The sequence below is a fragment of the Ambystoma mexicanum genome, chromosome 3q (genome assembly GCF_040938575.1).
Source record: "Ambystoma mexicanum isolate Mex_15411 chromosome 3q, UKY_AmexF1_1, whole genome shotgun sequence".
In the NCBI taxonomy this organism is placed as follows: Eukaryota; Metazoa; Chordata; class Amphibia; order Caudata; family Ambystomatidae; genus Ambystoma; species Ambystoma mexicanum.
Window position 1 is genome coordinate 728166817 of NC_090926.1, and position 25904 is coordinate 728192720.

A 25904-nucleotide genomic window follows, 5' to 3' on the forward strand; every position below is an offset into this window, starting at 1 on the left:
CAATGCCCCACGTTTTTGTACGTAGTTGTAAACTAGGTAGGGTTTTGTATATAGGTTTCCTTTCATTTGTTGGGCTCGTGGACCCTTGTTGTAATATTTGTACATAGTTGGACAATGGATTTGTTTTCTTACATCATTTACCCTCACCATGGATCAATGGATTTTTAGATTTTGGTTTCCTTTGAATTTACTTTGGTGGACCAGGATTTTTGACAAACTTTATTTTGGATTCATTTGGATTGCGTCATCATTTTTATTTCTTTTGTTTTGAACATGCCTTTTTTCTTGTTTATGATTATTTATATGCTTTGAATCATTTTTATTATTTTTGTGCACAATACATTTTGATTGCTTACTTCCATGTGTGGTATTTGCTCTTTGGTTTACTGCATGTCACAATGTGGGTTTACACAATCACTCACACCCAGTCTGTGTGTGTGTGTGACGGACATGTGTTGATGTGCATATTTGACTTTTGGTTAGTGACAAGTAATAGGCCTTTCAGTGTGGGGTGGATGGGAAACTTCATTGTGTCTAATGACTGGGGTGGCGTGCAGTGGGATTTTTGTGGACATGATGCCCATGAATGTGCATCTTTATGACATGTTGGGTGGGGACATGAGTCGGGGCCTGCTGGCAGGTGCCCATCAATGCTGGGGGGTGGGGGTGCTGGGGGACATGAGTCGGGGCCTGCTGGCAGGTGCCCTTCAATGATGGGTGGATGGGGCTGCTGGGGGACATGTGTCAGTGCTCACTTGTGCGTGGGGACATGTGGGCTGGCTGGGGGGCTTCCCCAGGGTGGATGGGCTGCCTGTGGGGCATGGGCAGGGGTTCAGTGTGTTCCTCTGTGTTGTGGTCTGTCTGCAGGTCCTGGGGATGGGGGAGAGGGCACACCTGGGAGGACACACACTGCCAATTTGTTGGGGCACCCCCGTAATACACGTACCCCGCTCGCACAAGGCCAATCACGTGTAAAACTTCCCGCGCACTTCCGAAATACACGTACTCCGCTCGCACAGGGCCTATCGTGCGTAAAACTTCCAGCGCACACCCGAAATACATGTACCCCGCTCGCACAAGGCCAATCGTATGTAAAACTTCCCGTGCACCCCCGAAATACACGTACCCTGCTCGCACAAGGCCAATCGCGTGTGAAACTTCCTGCGCACCCCCGAAATACACGTACCCCACTCGCACAAGGCCAATCGCGTGTAAGACTTACCGCGCACCCCCCAAATACACGTACCCCGCTCGCACAGGGCCTATCGCATGTAAAACTTCCTTACACCCCCGAAATACACATACCCCGCTCACACAAGGCCAATCGCGTGTAAAACTTCCTGCGCAACCCCGAAATACACATACCCCGCTTGCACAAGGCAAATCGTGTGTAATACTTCTCGCGTACCCCTGAAAATACACGTACCCCACTTGCACAGGGCCTATCGCGCGTGATTCTCCCTGCGCAGTGGGGTATGTGTATTCGGATGGGTGCGCTGGGAGTTTTACAGACATTTTCGTGGTTGAGGGACTGTATGCTGGTCCACTGGTCTGTGCTCCATATGCAGGATTTGTGCGCTGTTTATGGCGCACGGGCAGGGTTTGGGGGAGTAACTGGCACTGCTGCAGGCTCGCTGCACCATTCTGTGCCACGGCTGGTTATGGATGTTAAAATCCAGGAATATGCTGTGCGCGGAAATGGATTTTGGCACACGCGGCTGACACAGACTGCCGAAACACGCACACTGTGCACCAGCCGCATGCACCACTTGTGCGCTGAATTCTATGAATTACCGCCATAATCTGTACTGTCAGTCTAAAAGGGCTAAACCTTCCACTGTGAATCATTGCATAGGATGTTTAGATAGCTAAACGGATCCAGCACTAGTTTCAAATGCTAGCAACCCATAATCAAAACATCACATTTTAGGTGGACTATTTATCCCATGATCCATCTGAGATTGATACAACGAATGCGATTGCATTGCAGAGTTGTAACGTTGAATATTACAGAACTTAAAAGTCAGATTAATCCAGCATTAAACACTGTATAAAAAAATGGAATTGTTCTGTTACCAAGAACATTTCCAGTCGTGTCACTGCAGTACAGAGCTGTGCAAATGAATAATACCCGATAGTGTTACACTCAGGATAATGTAAATGTAAACTTTTTATTGCATAGTGTAATGATGGCAACTACGTATTTTATTATGTCACATCTGTTGTTTACTAAATACCAAGCTGCCTAATGTATACCCCTCATTTCCAATAGTTTGGCTCCTAGGGGTGTTTAGATATATCCCAACACGTCAAAGTTGAAATGAGGATCCTCTGAGTATAGACCTCCTATTACCTTCTTTTGGATGGTAGTTGATTCTATGAGGATGATTGATTGATGTTTAAACTATGCTGAAGAAAATCTGAGGAGGCATGAACTGAAAATAAACAAGCAAAAATGATGTTTTTTTGGGAGGAAAGGCAAAACATAGCTGGCTTCTGGACAAAACTAACTTAGGGATTGTGAAAGAATACTCATATTTTTGGTTAATATTTACTACCAATAGGGAGGTGTCTCGGGATATAAAAATAGCAGCACAACAGACTGCCCTCAAACTTAAAGTCCTTCTTAGATTCAATTATATTTATGAAGCCAGAAGGCTCCATGAGTGCCTTCAGGTATTCAAAGAAAATGTGCAAAATATGACACTTTATGGTAGCAATATTTGGGGACATACTAAATGCCCTGAAGTGGAAATTGTGCAAAATCAGTTTTTAAGACTGATAGTAGGTCTTCCGCCAGGAACTCCGAACAGCGCACCAGTGATGGAATTAGGGATCTTGACCATTGGCCAAGAAGCATAGTTTAGATCTTTCTAGTTTACTTTCTAAAGAATAACTTGAGTCCTCCCATTAATATGAAGGTAAACAGAGGAATAATGGAAATGGCAACAGCACAGTTGGGGACAAAATACCAGTGGTATAATGCAGCAATTCATTTGTGTAAGACCTGGTCGATGAAGGACATAATTGAGCTAAATCGCTTTAGGAATCAAAATAGTTTGAGGAGCGAAATCCAGATGAAAGGAAAGGACACCATGTGTAGATGTGACACGGGGCAAGAAGAAGGTCTGATGCATTCCTGGTTCATGTGTCCTTGCTTTAGAGTTCTTCGTGCAAGTTGGCTGGGGCTTTTCTATTCCGACAAATGGAATACGGAGATGCTGGTCAGCAATGAGTTATATGATGAATTGTGAGGAAAGTCATTTTAAGTACTGTTTGGTTGAATTCCTTAAAGGACCAGGCCTTTGTAATGCAAATTATTTAAATTTGAAAGATTTTAAGTAAGTATAAATCTTGAAGAAATGCTGTTGTTGATTCTGTAGATAAAAGGAGAAATATGAAAAAAATGAGGCTTTGTTGTTACAATGTTTTTTGTTATATTTCCCTCCTATCACCCTTTTATTGATATGACCCCCCAAAATGTTCCGTGAGCCCAATGCCTATGCCTGGGTACTTTTGCATTTGAATGGGTGAAGTCTGGGCTGAATGTTGAAATGCATATGACACCCTCCTTACTGCACACGAAACACAGTGTATTACAATAGAAGCAGTTTCCACGAATCTTCTCAAATTGCATTGCAAAACTCAAAAGATGCTCCAAAAGCAAAATCATGTAAATTTCAATCATTTTAAGGCACATATTTAGGAGGTGCAGGCAATCCTGAGACAATTCCACCTCTCTCAGCGAAGTGGCGATGTGACCAAAATCCATAAGATTTAGCCAAACCCTAAACCTACTGCATAAATGAGCTGTGCAATTCTAATTTATGATGCTTTTCCAGTATAATTGCATGAAAACACTCCACAGGGAGGCATGCATGCTTGTACAGTGCCAGTAGTTAATGGTAATGATGTGAGTTAATCAATCTTGAGACATGTTCTCAAACATGTTCTGCGACGGTTTTGCCTGAAGCTTTCGAAAGCTTCATGTATTTTATAGTATGCTGTGTGGATGATACATATAACATGTTTTATCATGTCACTTCTGTTCATTACAAAATATCATGCTTTCTAAATTACATGCATTTTTTCCAATGGCTGTACTCGTTGTTTGGCTCTTAGAGCAAAGCCAGACTTCCTGGCCACCTCCAGCCAGAATTAATGCAAGTTAGAGATCATTTAATAGCCAGCATACATGAGGTGTATCCACAAATAACTGATTGGTGCAAAATAAAGTTACAAAAAAGAAAATGGCGTGAATGGTTGGCTAAATACCAGAATCCTTGAAAACAGTCTGTGCAGAGTATTTGGGCATTGACAGACACACAAACACTGCACAGGAGGCAGTCACTCTAGCGTTCCTACCCAATGGCTACAGCTGAAATGACAACATAAATAGAACATCATTTGTACTGGATGGCAAATTGAACTGCTAAGAACTCTATTTGCAGTTGCACATCATTGACTAGACTATGAGGAACAAACAGCAAGTACAACCTGAGGACTATGACATGGTTACATGTGAGCAGGGCAAGCAATAGTCATAGTGAAAACATCGCTCCATTGTGATTTGTCAGTGAGGAACCTCTGTGTCTGCTACCTGGAAGAGTGATCATTATTTAGGTTTTCTCCCAGGTTTCTACAGACAGAAGCCCTCTCAATGTTAAGCCCTCCCAAACTGGCCCCAAATGAACAGGAAAAGGACATGTTTTCTAAACTAATACCAAAGTAATTTGCCATTTAGTTTTTACAACCCCTACCCTACTACTGTGCCCAAGATAATTATGCCCAATATGGTAGTAAATTAAAAGTGCAGGCCCTCACACATGACTAGACTGACAATATACTGGTCTAATAATGCTCTATCCAATCAAGGGACGAGATACAAGTAGTTAATATAGTGGTTCGTACTTGGTAATGTACAAGTAGACGTTTTTGATATCCCTACCAATGTCACCTCTAAAGGTGGGTCCTTTTTCACTGTCTCCCTTATTGAAGATGGTGACATAGGGGCTGCACCAGGGGACTGTAGTTTGAAAGATGCTCAGGTATCTAACTGATTTATAGTTACCCATATAGTGCATAATGACTCCACCATTAAAAAGCTTCAAACTGACAATCTTACAATTTCCTGTCTTGAACTCCATGCCATATCCTGTTTCCTGAACACCTCCCCAACTGCACTTTATCATATTGAAAGGACTGTGTATTTCAATAACCTTACTACATTAGCAGAGCAACGATTGTGATATGTGCTGCAAACCAGAGAAATTAAGAAAAAAGCCAGACAGATGGACAATCCTGACCACCTCTTTATCAATTATCACATTTTTTATTCCCTTAACAAGTTTTAAAATAACATGCCATTTCCAAAGTGCACAAAGGGACTGCTATTCACTTAGCACAATGGAGAGAATTAATATCTAACAGGAATAGCATAGACTTAGCATGTCATATATTGGATCATACAAATATTGCTGGTTCAGCCTGGCTTGCTTATAAACAAAATGTTCACGGCACAATGCTGTGTCCTCTGGAAAAGACTACCGGCCTGATAACCGGGTTGCAAAACCAATGTGCATGCAAGTTTTTGATAGATCTGGATAATAGATGATTTGGATTGTGTAACTCAAAACTTGCTAACATCTTACACAGCCTAAGGGCTTGGTCCTCCGAATACAATGCCACCAGAACATTGCAGCGTGGGTGGCGAAAGGGCTCCCCATGGTGCCCATATATCACCGGTTTTGTGCTGTTTGCATTGGCTGCCGGTTGCCCAACCTATCGAATTCAAGGCGCTCTGTATTGTGCATCGTGTTCTTCACAATCAGGGGGCAGAGTATCTTTGTGTCAAATTTGTATGCTATCTTCCGAAGTGCTCACTGAGGTCTGAGTCGGCTGGCCTGCTCTGTGTGCCACCTTTTTCGCCGTTCCTGGATTGGGGGAACGTGCCTTCTCAATTGCTGTGGCGCAGCTATGGAACAAGATGCCTGTGACATTGAAAAAAACATCCAGCCATTTGGCCTTCAGGAAGGCTATTAAAACCCATCTTTTTTAACTTATTGGCTGATGGTGGTTGGCTTCGTTTTACAGGTCCTGTCTGTTCCTCTCCAGCGCCATGATGCATTTGGGCGACCATGCGCTTTATAAGAAATCTTAACATAACAAAACATTGATGGAGCAAGACAGGTGATGGAATAAGACTTGCTATGCAGAAGTACAGAATACCGTGAATGCTCAGCTAAAAAACTATCCATGATGAGATCACATATCAGTCCTGGGTGAGAACGCTTACAAACATGTCTGGAGTATCATCTGACCTGTAGCCAAAGAGACAATTCTGGAAGCTTTTGAACTGGCAATATAGCTGTCCAGTCATTTGGTCGACTACAAACTGGTCGACTGCAATTTGGTCGACGCCATTTGGTCGAAAACCAAATGAGCGAATTTTTTTTTTATTTATATATGTGTTTTGTGGGTTTTCGTGTGGAAAAAAAAAAAAGAAAAAAAGGGGGTTTGGGGGGGACCCCCCCAAAAAAACCAAAAAAGGGGTAAAAATAATTAAAAAAAAAATTCGACCATTTGGTTTTCGACCAAATTGATTCGACCAGTTGTCCAGTCGACCAATTGTTTTCGACCAAATGACTGGCAACCGGCAATATAATTTCTCTGAGTAGTCATTCCTTGATTATGGTCATGTTCACCTACCCGATTCTGTCTGATCATTGGGCAGAGAGTTATTAGCAACAAATCATCTATCAAGACGTTTGGAGGACTCCAAAAGAACAAATTGGTTGTGTTTTCATTGCCCCTAGAACTTCTTCTGATGTCTGGATAGAGTGGGAACAGAATGAAGACTCTGGGCAATAGAGGCACCCCAGCTTTAATGTGCGGAGAAACTCGAACCAGGTAAAGTACTGACTGTTGGAAAAAGGTCTATTGGGTATTGCATTATCCCTGAAAGGAACAGAAAATATTTAAGCTAATGAAAGCTGCACATGGTTAATGAACTTGCACAGGAGATAGGCCCTGATTACGAGCCTGCTGGTAACCCGCCAGAGCTACTGGCGTGTTACTGGCAGACTCGCATTACCATTTCTGCTGCCTGATATCCCGGTAATGCTGGGATATTACCGTCGACGGAGGAACAGTAAGTTCCCATTCCTGTAGAGTCCAATAGGACTCCACTGGAATGGGAACACTGTGCCAGTGCTTCAGTGAGAAATCTGCCAGGAGGGGCTTGAACTACTGGCAGGTTATGCTTGCCGGTAGTTCACTTCCCTGACTGGCAGACTTGTAGGTTGCCAGGCCGGAAAAGGTGCCAGTTACTGGCACTTTTTTCCAGACCGGCAAACCTGTAATGAGGGCAATAGATTCCAAAGTGACTACCCAAAGTAAGAGGTACAGTATTTTCTGCCTAAAGAACAAAAAATACAAGTAGGTTTTATGTTTGAAATCACTTTTGATTGGTCTTCCTTAGTTCCCCAGCATGTCTATAGTCTGTTAGAACTGTCATCCATAATGCAGAAACGTCCATACATAAGCAAGCGGTTGTATACAAATTGTTCGTTTTACAACTGTTCGAATTACAATTGACCTTTTCACAATTGACCGAATTGTGAAGGTCAATTGTAACATATATGTGGGGGGAAACCCCCCATAACCCCCCACCCAACGCCAAACCCCCCCAAAACCCCTATATAGATATATTACCTACCGTGGCCATGTAGTTATGGTTAAGTTGGTGTTTCTATAGGAAGAGCACTTTTTGGGCGGCTTATAACTTTGCTCTCCCTGGACGGATCCTCACCAAACTTTGCAAAAAAAGTATTTGGGTCACTCTGAATTTTTTTTGCAGTTTGGTGAGGATTCGTCCAGGGGGAGCAAAGTTATAGGGGGGGTCCCAAAACTTTTTTTCCCATAGACTGAATGGGAAAAAATGTTTGCTCGCGTCTACAGCCCAAACCGTTAGACGGATTTTCACCAAATATGGACCAGGAGCAGCTGCTTGGTCCCAAAAGCGTGCTTTTGCAAATGTGATGAAAATCCTTCCAGTAGTTTTTTTTTAAATGACCAAAAAGTAGGTAAACAAAAATTAGTGATATCTGTGTTCGGTCCGCGGACGGACTTCCCTGTTCGCTCCGCGGACAGTGTCCTGATTGGCCAATCGGATTGCATGATGTTCGCAGACATGCAACGTGTTCGCTGATTGGATGGCGTGGAGCGTGAATCGCGTCAGATTTTCGGTAGCGCCCGCCATCTTGGATTCGCGGTCGTCTACAGACTGCACAGTGAAACTTTGTTCAAAATATGTATTTAGTAGAGTGTGTTGGTGTGTAGGAGTGTTTGGGGAGGGTGGGAGTGTAGATAGGATGAAAGTTGTGTTTTTTATGTGTTAGATGTTCTTTTTGTGTCCGATTTGTCTGCGGACATCACGGGTGTTCTGAAATGTTCTAAATAAACTGAATGGGGGGTGTTCTGAGGACTCAATATGTGTCCGTTTTGTTTGTAAGCAAACTGAAACTGTTCTAAGAACACTCGCAGTGTCCTGAAATGTTCGCAAATAAACAAAATGGGGGTGTCCTGAGGATGCTGTCCGTACTGTTCGTTGTCAAGTTGAATATGTTCTAAGAACACTCGCAGTGTCCTGAATTGTTCGCAAATTCACAAAATGGGGGTGTTCTGAAGACGTTGTCGAACTCTCGCTGTGTCCTGAAATGTTCGCAAATATGAATGGGGTTGTGGCTGACAAGTTGAATGTGTTCTAAGAACAGTCGCAGTGTCCTGAAATGTTCGCAAATAAACAAAATGGGGGTGTTCTGAAGACACTTCTAAGAACACTCGCGGTGTCCGGGGAATGTTCGTAGGGGGTGTCCTGAGGACGCTGTCCGTATTGTTCTCTGTCAAGTTGAATGTGTTCTAAGAAAAGTCGCGAAGTCCTGAAATGTTCGCAAATAAACAAAATGGGGGTGTTCTGAAGACAATGTGATATGCTGCTATGGTTCTCCTTATTATTGTATACTTACTGTTTGGTCTAGTAACGGGAGTCCATGTTTTTCTTGTTAATTTCTGTGATAAAAGAAAATAGCATGTTAGTATTAGTATTTTGTAATGACTTATTACATTGTATAATCAATATACTTTTTTTTTTTTACCCTCATATTTAGTAGATTACAAATCAGAGTACTGTGCAATTTGCTCAGTTTCTGTATTTGTTGCTAAAATCATTGGGTCTGTGGGAGAAAAACAAATCCATGTTGGATTAAAAAAAAACTTTTTCTGTTATGCTACAGTTTATTTGTTTGTTTGTTTTCAGTGTTCACTTGTTGTTTCTGGCTAATGCTTAATACTTTGGCTTGTTGTATTTTTTTGGAGCAGTCACATATTATTTATTTGTTTTGATATTATAAAATTTTGGAGCAGTTAGATACCAATTGGCATATTCTAACTGTCTATTTTTTTAATATATTTTAGTGGTATTGATTTATCTATTTGGATATTGTTAAATTTTGGGACAGTTAGATACCAATTGGCGTATTCTAACTGTGTATTTTGTGGTCTAATTTAGTGGTATTCATTTATCTGATTAGTTGTTGTAGAATTGTTGAGCAGTTAGATAGCTTTTGGAGTATTCCAACAGTTTATATTTTTTTAACACAAGTTTACTTAGGATTTAAATACAGTTTAGTTATAAAATTTTGGTTTTAAGAACATCAAATAAGCATTTGTAAGATTTCCTGGTAATCTCTGCTTTAGAGTGATGGTACTATCATTACATTCAAACCATCCACATTTCTTTTTTATATATGCAGTGTAGTGCCCTGAATTGGTTGTGGCTCCTGCGTGGTAATTATAGCTATTGTTGTGAAGGTTTTCTTACCAAGTGATATTTGACCATGTGTGAATCCAGTCAGCTTGCAGTTGTTTTTGGTACCATCTGCATTGTAACGTAGAAGCATTAGTATTATGTATTTACTATGTGTTTGTATTACTAACGTGGAGTGATTTTCTGAATTGCAGGTAGAGCATAATCTACCATGGTTTGCATTTTGTACAAATCGCTGAAATTGAATGGATTCACAATTTGGTATTGATATATATATGAAGCGTTCATTGGGGATTTCTTCTTGTGTCACATTGTTGCAGAGAGTGCATGTATGTTACCACGTGTATGACATCTGAAAGATTTCATTTATAGGTATGTTTTTGTTTTCCAGTACTTGTAGTAAGTACATTAGAAATTCGTGTGGATCTTCATGTGAATTTATAGTGAATTTCACCATTCCAGCACAGTAGTCCAATTGTTGTCTTATTCCAAAAACACTATACGTGTTGTCAGGATTGTTTGCTGCATTTCTGTGAAGTACTAACATTTGCAAACACAATGGGTCTGTACTGTGTAAGTAAATGTTGTCAACAATTGGTGGTAATTGAAATAGAATATTCATTGCTACATTTGCGTAGCAACTTACACCAACTATATTTGAGAATTTAAATGGTCCAGGTAGTTCTGTATCTAACTGCTTTTTTTGGAGTTTGTCTTCCTTCTTTAAAGAAGTACTTGGTTTACTTTCCCTAATTGATTCTTTTTTGCTTGTGGTACTTGATGAAGTATTAGTTTCTTTTACTCTCTTTGGAGGATTTGCAGTGACATCCTGTTGCATTTCTGTTTGATTTATTTTTCTTTTATAACGTTTTACTTTTTGTGGATCAGAATATGTGTTTAGGTGGGGGGTGTATAGTGAGCGAAGTCTATTGTATTCTAAAATGCAAGGAATATCAGCGTTTATTTTACTTGCATCAAAGTTGATTAGAAATAGACCGTCAAGTGTACGTAAGCGTGATAGTGCTACATAGCTCATGCCTTCTGTAAAACCTTGTGATTTATGAATCGTGACTGCGTATGCAAGAGTTAGAGAAAATTGTTCTCTGCGTACATACATATCTTTGAAGAGAAGGAATCTAGCTGTTGAGCGTCCTATCCTTTTTACTTCTGAAAGTTTGTCAAAGAGTATATTGACAAACTGAATTTTGTTGTCGCGTGGGTATGTTTGAAAGCCAACAACTGTACCCAGTGCTCCATTAACTAGTCCTTGGTCCACATCAAGGTTAAGTTTAAGCATTACTCTGCAATTTAAGGATAATTTTAATATCTTTTCTAAGCCTGCTGTGTTTGAGATTGATTTTTCTAAACTATTTAGTTTTGTTGTGGCATGGTCAAACATGGGTAGTGTCATACCATGTAAATCTAGTTTGTCTGTAGCGCTAATTTCCATGATTGGTTGCATTTCTTTACTTAGCATGATTTCATTGAATTTGAAACAGCTTGCAAGAGTTGGCATTAAGGTCATACAATTGACATTTTTTGTGGGCTAATTGTTCCATAACATCTGTAGCACATGCATTATCGCCATAAAGTGCATTAATGTGCCGGGTTTTCAATATTGCTTCTGCTTCTTTAGAAAGTATACCAACTCTGATACTTTTTAAAATGTTGGCATAAGTGAGATCTGCAGATTGCTGCATGTTTTCTGTTAATTCTCTGTATTGGAAATGTTGCCAAAGGTTGACATTTCCAATGCTGCCAACAGTTTTACGGCAGAGTTTGTGTTCTAATGTTTTAAAAATAGGCTCACCTTTTACTGGTGTTAATTGAAGCAGATCTCCAAAAACAATAATGTGTTTTCCTGCAAAGAGCTCTTCATAGTCTGTTTTCAGTAATCTGAGGTGAATCAAAGCTAACATCAGGTTGGAGACCATGCTCACTTCATCTATTAGTAGCATTTTCATTTGTTTCAATACTCTGCGTAATTCCATTGCAGCTTCTGCAGATAGTTTGTAATAGTCTAATTTGTTCTGGTGTTCTACTGGTAATAGTAGTAATTGGTGTAATGTAACACCACCTATGTTGTAGGCAGCTAAACCTGTGGGGGCAGTGACAACAGCTGACAGTTTGTTGTTTGTCAATCGTTGAAGGAACTTACTAATGATTTTGATTAGGAATGTTTTGCCAGAACCAGCTTCACCACTGACGTACAGTAGTATAGGTTTATAATTATGGCAGGAACATTCTTTATTTTCATGTTTTACACCATGTGCAATTTGTTTTGTTACTTCTTGAAAAATGCTACTTTGCTCATTGTTTAGTTTTGATTGTAGTATAGTTAAGTCTTCCTTATCTTCATACTGACACATGGTGTTTTCTACTTCTACCATAGCTAATTCTGCCTCATTTATTATTTGTGGTTCTCCCAGTGGTTCTTGGCTTCCTGTTACAGAAGGTTGACTACTGTCAGGAGTGTCCTTATCTAGTTGGGCTTGGAGTTCTTCTGCGTGTTGCTGTTCATTGTGCAACATTGCTTTGTACTGTGTAAAGTTTACATCAGTTATAGTGCTTTCATTTGCTTTGAAAGCATCCTCATATGAGTCATAGTTATCTAGTAATTGTTCTTCTTTTCTCCATGGTTTGAAGAGTTGTAGCAGGGACATCTAATATACTTCTTTATGTTGAGGAGTCTTTAATGACAATTTGATATGATTAATTACATTTGGTTTAGTGAGTTTAACTAAGCTGCCTTCACAGTTTGTTACTCTATATTTACCTTTTTTTTCATCAGGTTTCATATTATTTTTGTATGTGTAGTTTTAGGCTATGTGGTATAGGCACATGTTTTCCAAAGTATTACTTCTGTTTGGGTAGTATGTGTCCAATAAATTGTTTTTTAAAATGTCTTGGCTGTTGGGATCATGTTTGGCTATTGTTTCTATAGCTTCATATGATTTTAGAACTCTTTTTCTAGATTTAGCTGGACCAAGACTTAGCCATACTATATTTTCAGATTTACCAAACAATGCAGTACTAGTTAAACGATCAGCTGCTTCATATGATCCACATTCTCTATGGGTAAGCATTTTTATGCCCAAGCTGTATAATTTCTGAGATACTGTTTTATCTGATGACAGGTCATTCCAGAGGTCTTGGAGCTCTGTCTTTTCTGCTTTAGTTAAGTATGCTGTAACATATCGTGCAAATGCAGTAGAATTGTCTGCAATGTACTGCACATCTATGTTTGCATTCCATAAGTGGGCAATGATTGCATTATAATCATTGACATATTTTTCTTCTTCTTTTCTTTCTATGTAATATGTATTTTTAGGTGACTTACCTTTAACACTATGTCTAACTGAAGACATGAGGTTGTTCACTTGACCTGCATTTGTAATATTCTGTAGTATTTCCCTTTGTTTTTGTATTTGCGACGACAATATTTTCCACATTTGTGTCTTTGAAATTGTAAAATTTGTGCATGAAGATCACTATTTGTGGCTTCTGATGGAATTTCACAAGTGACATATTTTTCAATAAACTGTAAAACAGTGGCATCACTGTCTTGACCAAATTTAGGAGCATCTTTAATCCATAAAAGCATGTGGATATGTGGTGCTCCTCTGGCTTGGTATTCTTTTCTCCAAAAGAAGTGTTGCACTTCTCCAAGGGGAGGAACAGTTTTATTACAAATAAAATGTAGCATAGCAATGAAGCGATGGTGAAAATATCTTGAAACATTAACAGGATCCAAAGAACAAAGTTCTCCAGCTGTTAGTATATCTATGTTTGTTTTGTTTTTATTTGATATGCGTAGGAAATCATGTAAATCTTCCCATGCATATTCTGCACAACTTAATGTAACAAACCAAGTGGGTGGGCTAAGGTTTCTGATCATACAACGTACATCTCCATGACGTTGAAGCCAGTACTCTTTAGTACCACGCATATTTGCTAATAGATTTGTAATATTTGGTTGTAAAACCTCATCCTTTTGTTGCACTTTTTCTAGTGATTGTGTAGCTGTCATATTTTGAAAGTGTGATCCTGATTTTAATAAGTGGGCAACTCCGTAACATAAAGTTGCTACTTCACTTTCAAAGAGTAGGTGGAATATGTATTCCACATTTTGTCTAAATCTGGGACCTTCAGAATACATCCGTAATGAGCGGTATTCTGAAGCTGATATTTGAATAGGTCTATCATCATACCTTCCTCCTTTGCCAGTAGGAAAGAGTAGAGGAAAAGCATGTGCTTCTATACTTTTTTCCCATATGCTGATTGGCGATCCTTTAGTTTGACGCATTTGGTAAGTTTCCAGTGCATCTTCTACGGTGTCATTACAGTGCAAAGGATGAATTGTATAATGGTCTAAAGTATTTGATATTGTAGCAGGTTCTAGTAGCTCAAATTGACCAGCTTCTTGTGTTTCTTGAATTATTTCAGTTGTATCTTTCAGGTTTTCTTCAATATTAATTTCTTCGTAATATTCATTATTCTCTTTAAGATATTGGAAGGCTTGTCTAACTTTATATAAATCTACCAGCTGTTGCCATATTTTTTTGTCTTTTGTAGGTACTCCATTCACTGAGATAATTAAAGATTGCTGCATTGGACGTTGCACTCCTAAAGTATGCACATTTTCTTTTAGATCTAATGGTAAATAAACTACTTTTCCACAAATACCTTTTACCAATTCAGAAGGAGGTAATTTTGCTGTTTTTGGTTGAAAGCGTATTATTGCTTGAAATGGGTGTACTGTTTGAATTATGATGCTCTCATATAAATTAAGTTGTTGTAGGGGTTTTGGTACTGGGTATAATTCCAAATTATTTGTGATAGCACGTGAAGGAGTTTGGTTGTTGTCAAGTTTTGTAGTGCGGTAACTGCAAAGTATTAAGGGCTCAGTTATTTCGTATTTGTTTTCTGCTACAAGGTAGAGAGCTAATTCAAACCATTTAGAATCTTCATTGTCTTCTATTTTGTATGATAGGTCTACAGTTTTTGTGTTACTTTTATAAAATGTTCTACGGCAACATACACATACATGGTTTGGTACTTCAGCTGATGTACTTTTAAATTTTAGTATTTCTTTTTTGTATGTGTTTAGCAAAATGTTGCCATGTGTAGAATTGTTGCTTAATTGGTTTAAAGCTATTTCATTCTGTAAATGGCTTTCACTTCCAAAATATTTTTTCTGGATATAGTGAATTTCTTCAAGTAGGTCTTTTGCTGTACCATGTAGAAGGATGTTATTTTACTTTGCTAGTGCTAATGCAGGACTTTTAGCATAGTACAGTTTATAGACTAGATTTCTTATAGTTGAATGATGTGTTGATATCCTTTTGATATCAATGAAAGTGGTTTTACAAATAGGTCCTGTAATGCAGGCCAATGAATATCCTTGTAGTCCTGTGTACTTGCGCACTGGACAGGTATCCAAATTTTGCAGTAATTTAATTTTGATTTTGTCTTTGCTTTTTACATATTTATTGAGGAATTGGCGGAAAGATTTGAAACATTGTTTGGGAATGTTACACATTGACGTGCATGGCCATTTGTACACTAGACGTTCTGATTCAGTTGAATGGAGGGGTAACTCTAAGTTTTCAGGGCATATTTTTGTAAGGAGTACTTCTTGTTCCATTATGGTATTATTCACTTTTTCATAACCTCGACCACTGCTATGTATGGCAATTGTATTTGTTTGCTTTTGTTTGTACACTTCTTCATTAAAATATGGTTCTGTGCTCGTAGTGTGATTCCATTCACTTCCGCAGATACTTAAGTTCTTTCTGTTGACATTTCGCTTATTGAGAAGTCTTTTTTGTAATTTAGTTATTAGTTTTGTTAGTGGTTTCATTTTGTTTAACAGTAAAATAAATAACTTTCTTTTCAGAAGAATTGCACTGTCCATCAACGCTTATAAGATTAATTTCCTACAATAGGTTTTAAGCATTGAACCTGATTTCTCTCCTGTTTTTATAAGATTTTGAAGGACTTTGTGACAGTACATTTTGGCTAAAATACTTTTCTTGGTATGCTTACTTTGCACTATATTAAAATTTGAAGAAGTTGTTTTATCTGTAGTGATAGCTGATTTTCTGTTAATTGTTTTTTGGTTTGTTTTACATTTTGATAGAGCAGGCAAAGTTTTTGTACTTGAAACTTCTTGTGTTTCACTAAATGACTGTATTAACTGTTTTGTTTCAACTTTTTTTTACAAATTCTGCTAGAGATGGATGCTTATGTTGGGCACTTTTATTTTCATTTGCTCTACTTTTGCGTTGCTTTCTACGGACTTGACTTTTGGTAGGCATTCTTTAGGGTCTGTTGAAAAAAATAAAGAAGATAAGGGTTGGGGTGTTCTGGAATGTATGTGTGCTGTGTGCATGAGTGTTTGAGTAAGATGATAAAGATGTATGTAATGGTGTGGGATTGTGCATTGGGAACTACAACTAGTAGGGATAGGTATTCTTGAATTTATGTGTTACTAAACTGGGGTTCAGATGACAAAAAAAAGTAAGCTAGTGGTGTGGAAAGTACAAATAGTAAATCTAATGTATACAATTAAAACAGTTGTTTGTTCTATAATATGAAAATTGTAGCGGTTCAGTTGGGTAATTTGTGTGTCCAAAAATAGAAATTTGTGGGCCATTCTGGCTGTAAATCGCTGTTTAAGACATGGAGATTTTTGGACACATTGGTACACAATCTCTATTTTTAGGCACCAAAATAGCTTGTATTAATGTTGTAGTTTGTTTGATTAATAATACAAATATTATGGTGATATTATACTTACTTTTTTTCTTAAATTAACAGGTAACTTCTTAGTTCTTCTTTGTTCTTCGAATTCGGCTGCTTCTTTTCAGTAGACTGGTCTTCACTGCAATTGTAAAAGCTTCAAATTAGTAACTTTGTTTGTATATAGCGCTGTTTTTAATTTAGATATTGATTTTTTAATTGAAATCCTCAGTGCCTTCTTTAAAACCATGCAACTAATTTATTTACATAAGATACATTGCATCAGTTCAGTACATATGATATGTTCTTAATGAACAAATTGTATTGAATGACTAACTGTAGCAAAACAAAATATATTTACTATGTCTTGTGAAATTTATAATATACCAGTGAATACCACTATTTCTGTAAGTAAGCTGTTCTAGGTAATAGCGCCTCAATGTCATATCTAAATTAAAGTAATTAAGTAAATAAATAAATAAAAACAAAAAAATATGAAATTGTATAAGTATTTTTTTAATAATTTAAACATAGATTGTGCTTGCATGCAATTTTGTTTGAATATATGTAGTCTATATATTTCATTTAAAAAATGTTAGTTTAACATGATTTGAGTGTGTGTGTATAAAGAAAGTAAATAGTATAAAGGTTTATAAGTGATAGTTGATTTTAGGATATTGAAAAAAATACAGTAAATTAATTTTACAGATTACACAAGTTAAAAGTCTGTTTGAAAATGTGTTCATCTACTGTACAGAAAATATGCATACCTGAAGTTTGTGTTCATGCATATGAATATGCATGGAGCTGCAAGTAGAAATCTTGGAGACTTGTACAGTATTTCTGGTAGATGGTGCTTGCCAATGATATGACACTTGTACTCAGAGAGATTCACAGTACTTTTGCAGTGCTCATCTATGATGATGCAGTTAGATCTAGAGGTCTTGAATGTGATTGGTGCATGGTCATGTGATTTTTTAGCTACATCCAATGAGGGAATGTCAGAGAGAGTGAAGTGGAAATGGTAGAAGGGCTGTTCATGTTACGATATGTCCGCGGACATGGCGGTAGTTCGCGGACATCGGGAGTTACATCCAGGGATTTCTGGGTTCAGAAGTCATGCAAATGAGAATAAGCACTGAAAGGGATTGGTCAGGAAAGTTTAGTGGGTGTGTTGTGCCAGGAGAGAGTTTCTCAGATACTCTTTTTGCTGAGAGAACAAAAGATAGCTATGGCTGTGTGTTTCAGAAAACAGATTGTTTGGATTTTGGGAGATTCGTGGATACATTGGTTGAAGGTGCATGCAGAAAGCTGTGGAGTAGCTGTAGATCTTGGATTCCCACATGTGGAAGTACACTGGCATGGAGTACGTGGAATGAAGTGGTTGGACTTGCTACCTCTCTGTGCTACTTTGGAGACAGAGCAACATCCAGACATAATTGTAATTCATTGTGGAGGGAACAGTTTAGGACATGTGACTGGATTTTTTTTGCAATTTGCTATGAAAGAAGGACTTGGGAAGGTTATGGACATGTTTCCTAATTCTCAAGTGATATTTTCACGGATTGCGCAGAGACAAATGTGGCTTCGTTCTTCTTCATTTGGTCCACAAATGGAAAAAGCAAGGCGCAATGTTAATAAGGCTGTGTGTGCCTTTCTAAGAGATTTTGGCATGTCCTCTTTTCACAATAAAAATATTATGTTTCGTAGTACATACATTTTTCGCAGCGATGGAGTCCATCTTACTTATGCTGGCAATCAGATTTTTCTGAGAAATGTACAAAATGCATTGCAACCTTTTTTGGAATTACAACAACCATTTTGAAGTAGGTGTTAAGCATTTATAATTTTTGACTTACAAACACCACCCAAAGGCTCTTTTCAGAGCCACCACTTCTTCCCAGAGAAAATTGCAATGTTTGTGATGGGGCAGCAACCCAATTTTTTAAATGTTCGCAAACTGGCAGCGGACTTCTAAAAAATACAAAGGGCCCTGCTTCATTTATTTTCACTTCTATTTTTTAACTGTGAAAGGCGGCTCTGAAAAGAGCCTTATTTTTTTTTTGTTGATATTTTGTATTTTCTTTGGTTTTTTTATACACGACACACTAGGAGAGGAGGGGAAAGGAAGGTAAAGGGGAGGACACCAACCACAGGGATAAGAAAGGGCGAGCTGAGAGAGGAAGATGTAGAGTGGGTTTTATTTGGGTAGTGAGCAGATCTTCTTGTGCTCTGAGACGATAGTCTCAAAAGCACTACGAAGTCGCTCCCCCCTGCAGAGTACTGTGTCACAGTACATACATATAACTGTGACCCTCGATAGGTAAGGGTCATCAGCATTCTTTATGGCCTGTGAGGCAGCTTGAGGAAGACGCTGTCCCACAGAGGTGGTCCTTGTGGTGACAGGATCAGAAACAGCGGATGAAGTAGAGGAAATCAACCTGCTACGTTCTTCGCAAGGTACAACCCTGCGAATAGCCCCAGAATGAAATGACCTCAGGTGTCGCTTCATAGTAGTGGTCCCAAAGCTGTACTTACCTTGCTTCCCACGACTGAGTATCATTTTGCACTCATTGCAGGTAACATGGTTCGCACGAGCCTTAGGAACATTACCATGAATGGTAAATAACCGCCACACCCAAGACTCACGCCTAGTGCGGGTAGTAGGGTTTTACTCTACCTCATTATCATCATCCTCTTCTTCCTCCTCCGCATCCTCACTCCTGTTCCCCTCTTCAGGCCCTTGGGGAGGTGGTGGTGGTGGAGGGGGTAGGGGTGGTGCTGAAGCAGGTGCAGCACCAGGTGGCAGTTCTGCAGCCAGGGATGCCATCTCGATGGTGTAATCAGCAAGTTGCTGGAGAAATAGCTGTGCTCTGAAGAATAGCCAGAAACACAATGAGAATAAGCTCTAGGGCGTGGTCTTTTATAGGGGTGCTTGTGCGCGGTTCGCGGGCATGCGTGCTGTCCGCGGACAGATCGAACACAAAAACAAGTTTGAAAAGTTTCAAAAGGTATGTAGAAACTCAGGATTACTATGTGGGACTTGTGCCATGGTGAGATTTTATTGAAAAAAATTATGGATTAATTGAAAAAGTACTTTTAATTTGTTCGGGGACCCGAACAGTGTCCTCATTCAGAACACGCGATCAGCATGGGCGCGGTCATATGATCCGTTCGTGAACAAGTCCCCGAAGGAAGCGCATGTCCGCAGGACACCAAATGCACGGAGATTGGCTAGCGCATGCGCGTTGATGTTCTACGGACACTGTTCGGGTCCTGAACTAATTAAAATTGCGTCACACGTGAAACGAACATTTCAGGACACTGCCTGTGTTCTTAGAACAGTTTAAATTTGCTAGCGAACTGTAAGGACAGATATACTGTTCTTCAGGACACCTCCATTTTTGTTTATTTACGAACATTTCAGGACACCGCTTGTGTTCTTAGAACAGTTTCAACTTGGTAGCGCACAGTATGGACAGGTATAGTGTTCTTCAGGACACCTCCATTTTCGTTTATTTACAAACATTTTAGAACACCTGCACTGTCCGCGGACACCTATATTGTTTAAAAAAAAAAATTAAACTATTTACAACACAATATAAAAATTTAACTTTTTTTAACATATATTAATAATTTATGACAGAGAAGGTGAGGCAGAAACAGAAACAAAAACAGGAGAATTAGGGGTTTCATCATGATTGTTATTAGGTGAAGAAGGGATGGAAGTCTCATCAAAACGTTTTGGGTTATGGAGAGGGTTTGGGGATAATTGACTTGGATATGGTGAGGGGGAACAAGTACATGTTGGGCAATGATATGACGTTTTTGTTTTAAAATGATCTTCAACAAAAGTTTTCAAATTATTAAAATTGGTCAACAATAAATCAATTTTTTCTTTTATGCTGTCAAGCGTGTTTTCCATAACAGCTTCTTCAGAGGTAGTTTCTATTTTGTTATGCTCTGTACAAAAAAATATATATATGTTAAATGTATACAAAATAATAATAATTAAATGGTTTATATTATAAAGTGTTTACTATTAGTTTCACTATCTTGTGACATTTCTTCATGTGGGAAATGTTCCTCTAGCCATTTCAGAGTACTAGACATTTCTGTGAGAGAAAAAAAAAAAGATAATATATTTTTTTATCTAATACAGAAAGTTTATAAATATATGAATAAAATTAAGTACACTTACTATTTCAGGTAAGATATGTCCTATGTACTCAGTGGGTCTGCTCTTGTTCTCAGTTCTGTTGTGTTTGTGAGGTAATTATGTTGGAAGCCAATTTATTTTCTTGTGGTATATTCCATTTTAGAACATAGTGCATTTAAATGAATGGTTATTGTGTTGTATATATGGGTTACATTTCTTATGTATTAGTACATATAATGTGTTTGTGTGCTTTTTTTGAATTTGTTAAATGTTCCTATGTTATGATATAACAATCAAACATACCCCCGCAGAGTTTTTTAGGTAGTGGTACTGTTCTTCGAACATGTCCGCGAACATTAAATGAGTTCGCGGACATCAAGTACAGTAGAAGAGATTCAGTCAGTTCCATATGATATGTATATAAAATGAAAGTCATTATTGTTAAATTGGACTACTAAAAACCTACGAAATTCAATGAAAAAACGTTGTTAAAGGGACGTTATGGTTAAGTTGCGCTACTAAAAACCTATGAAATTCAGTGAAAAAACTTTGTTAAAGGGACGTTATGGTTAAGTTGCGCTACTAAAAACCTATGAAATTCAGTGAAAAAACTTTGTCAAAGGGACGTTATGGTTCCAAGTAAAACCAAAAAACCCTTGAAATTCGCCAGTTATGGTAAGCTAAGCAAGCTAAGCAACCCTTTAACAAAGTTTTTTCACTGAATATACATATATATATATATATATACGGTCAATTGTGAAAAGGTCAATTGTGACCCTTTAAATTCGGTAAATTGTTCATTTGAACAATTGTAAACGAACAATTTGGGTAATACCAAGCAAGCAGAACCACATTTTGCAAATTATTTACAATGATGAGAAACACGATTTCTAAGCTGCTAATATAACAGCTAATGTGAATACTCCTAGCAATGTTCTCTGTTATGTCACCACTACCTCTCAGTTTCCCATGTGGGTTGTTCATATTGCAGTAATACTGAGTGTTGTTGTTATGGTTTTCTGTTGCTGGCACATGCTGTAGAAACAGATATAGAGGGCCAGTCCATATTCATAGTGATGCAATGCAACCAGATATGACTCAATAATTGGAGACAGCTCTAGATAAATGGAATGCCTTTAGTGATGCACTTTGAAATGCCCAGAATCCATTTTTTGGACAAATGCACAATGGGAGAAAATGGGAATCTGAATGAGTGCATCTATGATGCACTCATCCAGATGTCCTTTGAGAATCTGGATGCTCTTTTTCAATGCGTCTCCTCACTTGCACCATAGAAAGATCTAAACATCGTTTCCTAGGTGTCTATTTGATCAGATGATTGTGTTATTGCACAGTTTTTGTATGAACATATATTTGTACTTGCAACTTAATTAAAAAACTTTTTTCTTTAAAGAAATGTAGATCCTGGATGCAGGGAATTGCATTATATGACAATAATAGGTATAGTCAGGCCACATAGCCTATAGCTACATATAAAACATTCCTATTGACGTTTGCAGGGGCACATTTCACAAATGGGTGTTCCAGCTAAAGATAGCGTTCTCCCTTCAAGCACAATTGAAAATATAAAGAACATTACTGAATCTTTCAGAATTCATTATGGGGTTAATGTGTTCACTGGAAACCAAAAGACGTGGTTTAAAAAGGCATTAATGCTTTTTATGAGGAAAGCACAGGATAAGAAATGTTGTTGTTTATCTTCTACCGCCAAAAAGAAAAATGGGTCAGCTACAGTATGATAAACTACGGTGATAGGGTCACTCGCATCGCACAAATCTGAATTAATTAATTAGCTATGTAACCCATCTATCAAAAGACATTAGTTGGAGAATTAATACAATTATTTATTAAATCATCAAAAATAGATAGAGACCAAACAACAACCAAATGAGGTTTAGCACATAGGCATTGGAAGCATTGGATGTGCTGCGTAGCCTGTAATACGGTACAGAAAAGGTCCCACCATTTAAAATAGTTAAAATCATATGACTGTGGCCCATTAGGATAAGGATGCTTTTGTTCACTAACATACTATTCTAGACTTGTTGAGCTGGGACACAACACATTTTAGCTGGCGAGTTGGTCGACCCAAAGAAAGGGGAGAGTGCTGGTCTTTCTGTAATAACTGGATTTAAGGCCATGAAGTAGCTTCATGATGTGATTTTTTTTTCAAACAACACCAGTGCAAAATCCTGGAGAAACTTCCAAAAGCGGTCTGAGAGTGATGGGAACTCAAGCATCCTGGCAGAAGAAATTGTGGCCATACAGTTTCTTTTATGGAAAGCTTTGATACCAATCGAAACATACTAGAGTATGAATAGTGACTCTTAAAATTAGCATATGCGGAATATACACCAATAATAGGGCAGATCAACTGAAGCATGTTGAGCAATGAGGCCTCTGAAATTTCTTTGAGACTAATATCCAATGAAGGTCGTTTTTTGATCTGTCATTTGTAACAGACATCTCTGTCATAAGTGTAGTTACAGGCACAAAATCACTTCATTTTAAGGTAGCTATTTGCAGAAAAAGATGGATTGTGTATGTGAGATGTTATACATGTGATTATATGTTGTCTATTTATCTATTTTTGATGATTGAATACAAGCTTTTATTAATTCTCCAAATAATTCCTTTTGATAGATGTTATTACATAGCTAATTAATTTGAATTTCTGAGACGCAAAAGACCCTATCAATGCAGTTTACCATACTGTACCTGACCCATTTTTTCTTTTTGGTATTATATTGAGTCTGTGTTAGTGTCAGGTCTCCACATACTACTGTACAGGTGTATCCCAGAGTTCCCCCTGTATGATGTGGTGTCGCATATCTTCTAACCACGTCCGGTTGGCCAGTTGTGTTCCAAAAGAAATTATCTTCCTGCTTTGTTATAATTAGCGGATCGCAATGTGCTTCAATTATTAGGAAAACACAGTACCAGAGTTCTCAACAATTCCAAACAAGCACATATTTTTGGTAAAAAAAGCAATTATTTCAAAAAGATTTAATTGCAAGCTGCAAACATATCTGAGGTTTATGTAAAGAAAAGCACACAAGTGAAGGCTGTTGTAGTTAAAACACTTGCCAAATTTGAATGTTTAATAGACTGCTGATAGCAGGAAATGTTATGCTTAAAGAACTGACGTCTTTCATCTTGTTTGATGATGCCTATTCATACCTAAGTGACAGATATTGACAAGATTAGCTTAATTTCAAATTTAAACAAATAAGATATTCTCTTTATTATTTGTTAGAATTGGATTGGCTAAGAGGGAACCATGGGAGGGACTTAACAAGCCAGCTGTCTCAGATAACAAAGAGCTTCTTCTGATATTTCACTGACGGCTATGGCATTCTGAATCACGAAGGAGCTAGTTCTATGGGAAACTGATGACTCACAAGATCTTGACCTGCATGGGTAACAAAGCTAGCAGAAACATTGATGGCTAAGGCACGGCTGTAATTCTAGTCTAGTGTTTTAAATTATGATTTGTAATGATTGCTTCAATAAATTGGAGCTAAATTACAAAGTTGAACTGCCTTGGAAACAACCAGCAAATAACTTGCATATGCCTTCAGCCTGAGAATGAAACTGCTCATGGGCCTAAACGTTGTCACTTTGCCAATTTCCCTAAATTCTACTTGTATTACTGTTTTGATATTTTGTGGGCTGAAATAAGCCATTTTTACAAATTATTTCGGCATATATTTTAGTTTTCCATGGGAGAACCATTAAAAGACATTATGAAATATTTTTGTTGGTTTAGTCTTTCAACTTTTCCTGTGCTGCCAAAAGACTGAGTTTTATTATGGTGAAGGTTTGTTCACAGTGTCCTTTTATGGGCCTCATTATGAGTTGGGCAGTATTCCAGTCGTAAATCTGCCAGAATACCGCCCAATGAACTATGATTACTGCCACTTGGTCCAGCAAATTCACCACAAGATTGCAAGTTGTGGTGTGGTGTTAGTCCCCATTAATTTGGGGTATATAGGACTCGATGGAGGGTTTCAGTAGAATTACCACTGGTGGAATTACTGCTGCAGTAATTCCACCAATTTTGCCAGGCGGAAAGTGGGAGTATTTCCCCCACTCAGGGCCAAACTCGTAGTATGGCAGAGCAGGAAAGATGGTGGTCATTCCGTTACTGTCACTTTTTTCCCCCACTGTCATACTCGTAATGAGCCCTTATGGACTTTTCAACACAGTTTTTAAACCCCTTCCACCTAAAGGATTATCAGGTTATCGGTCTGTATAGCCCTCTGTATAGCCCCACCTGTGCTCTTGCTATCCAATCCGCCACATCACAATTGTGAGTATCATTTTAGGTTTTACTGGGCCACAATGGCTGCATACAGATTGCTGATTGGTTGTTGCATTTTATAAGTGAAAATTAGAGTAGATTGCTGAGTATCTACTCCACTGCTGTATTGCTAATATTAGGAACTGTATATTGTTTGACTATTATCTTTACAAGGGAATACAGATACATACATGCTAAACAAAGAGAGCAAGAGCATTAATAATGTGTTTCTATTTATGTGTTTAAAAGACACCATATTGCAAGCGCAAACATGTGTCGGTTTAGTCAGAAATTGTGTACAGAACATATTGATAGCATTTAATGTTTATCATACACTCAAGGATAATACACAGTGATACATAGATTTGCCTAGAAGGTATACCCAAGATAATATTGCTGTCAAATAGTAAGCCGGCAAGGTTCTCTGGGGTTTTAGTTTCTCTTGCACTAAAGTGCAGAGATCCACCTTTTTTGGGAGCCTTGCCTCAGGTACAAACATTTCTCTGCCAAATAACCTGCCACAGATCCAGGTAGAGATTTAGACTGACATTGGGGTAGAAGTTAGGGTCTGACATGCAGGGTAGGCTGCAAATAATCACAGTCTTCCCCCTCTGATAAAAAATCCTTAGACTGTTTGGAATATTTTGCTTTTGCACCCAGGCCATGTCCATTTGCCTGCAATTGGGTGCTCCTAGACCATTAGCTGGACTTGAATCCATAACATCTCCTCTTCCTTGAAAAGTTACAATCACAATCCCACATTGGCCAGAAGCACAAAGTTGATCTTCACTTAACTCTAATTCCAATTTTGAACATTAGCTTCCACCTCAGTTTGGCAGAATGACCAATTC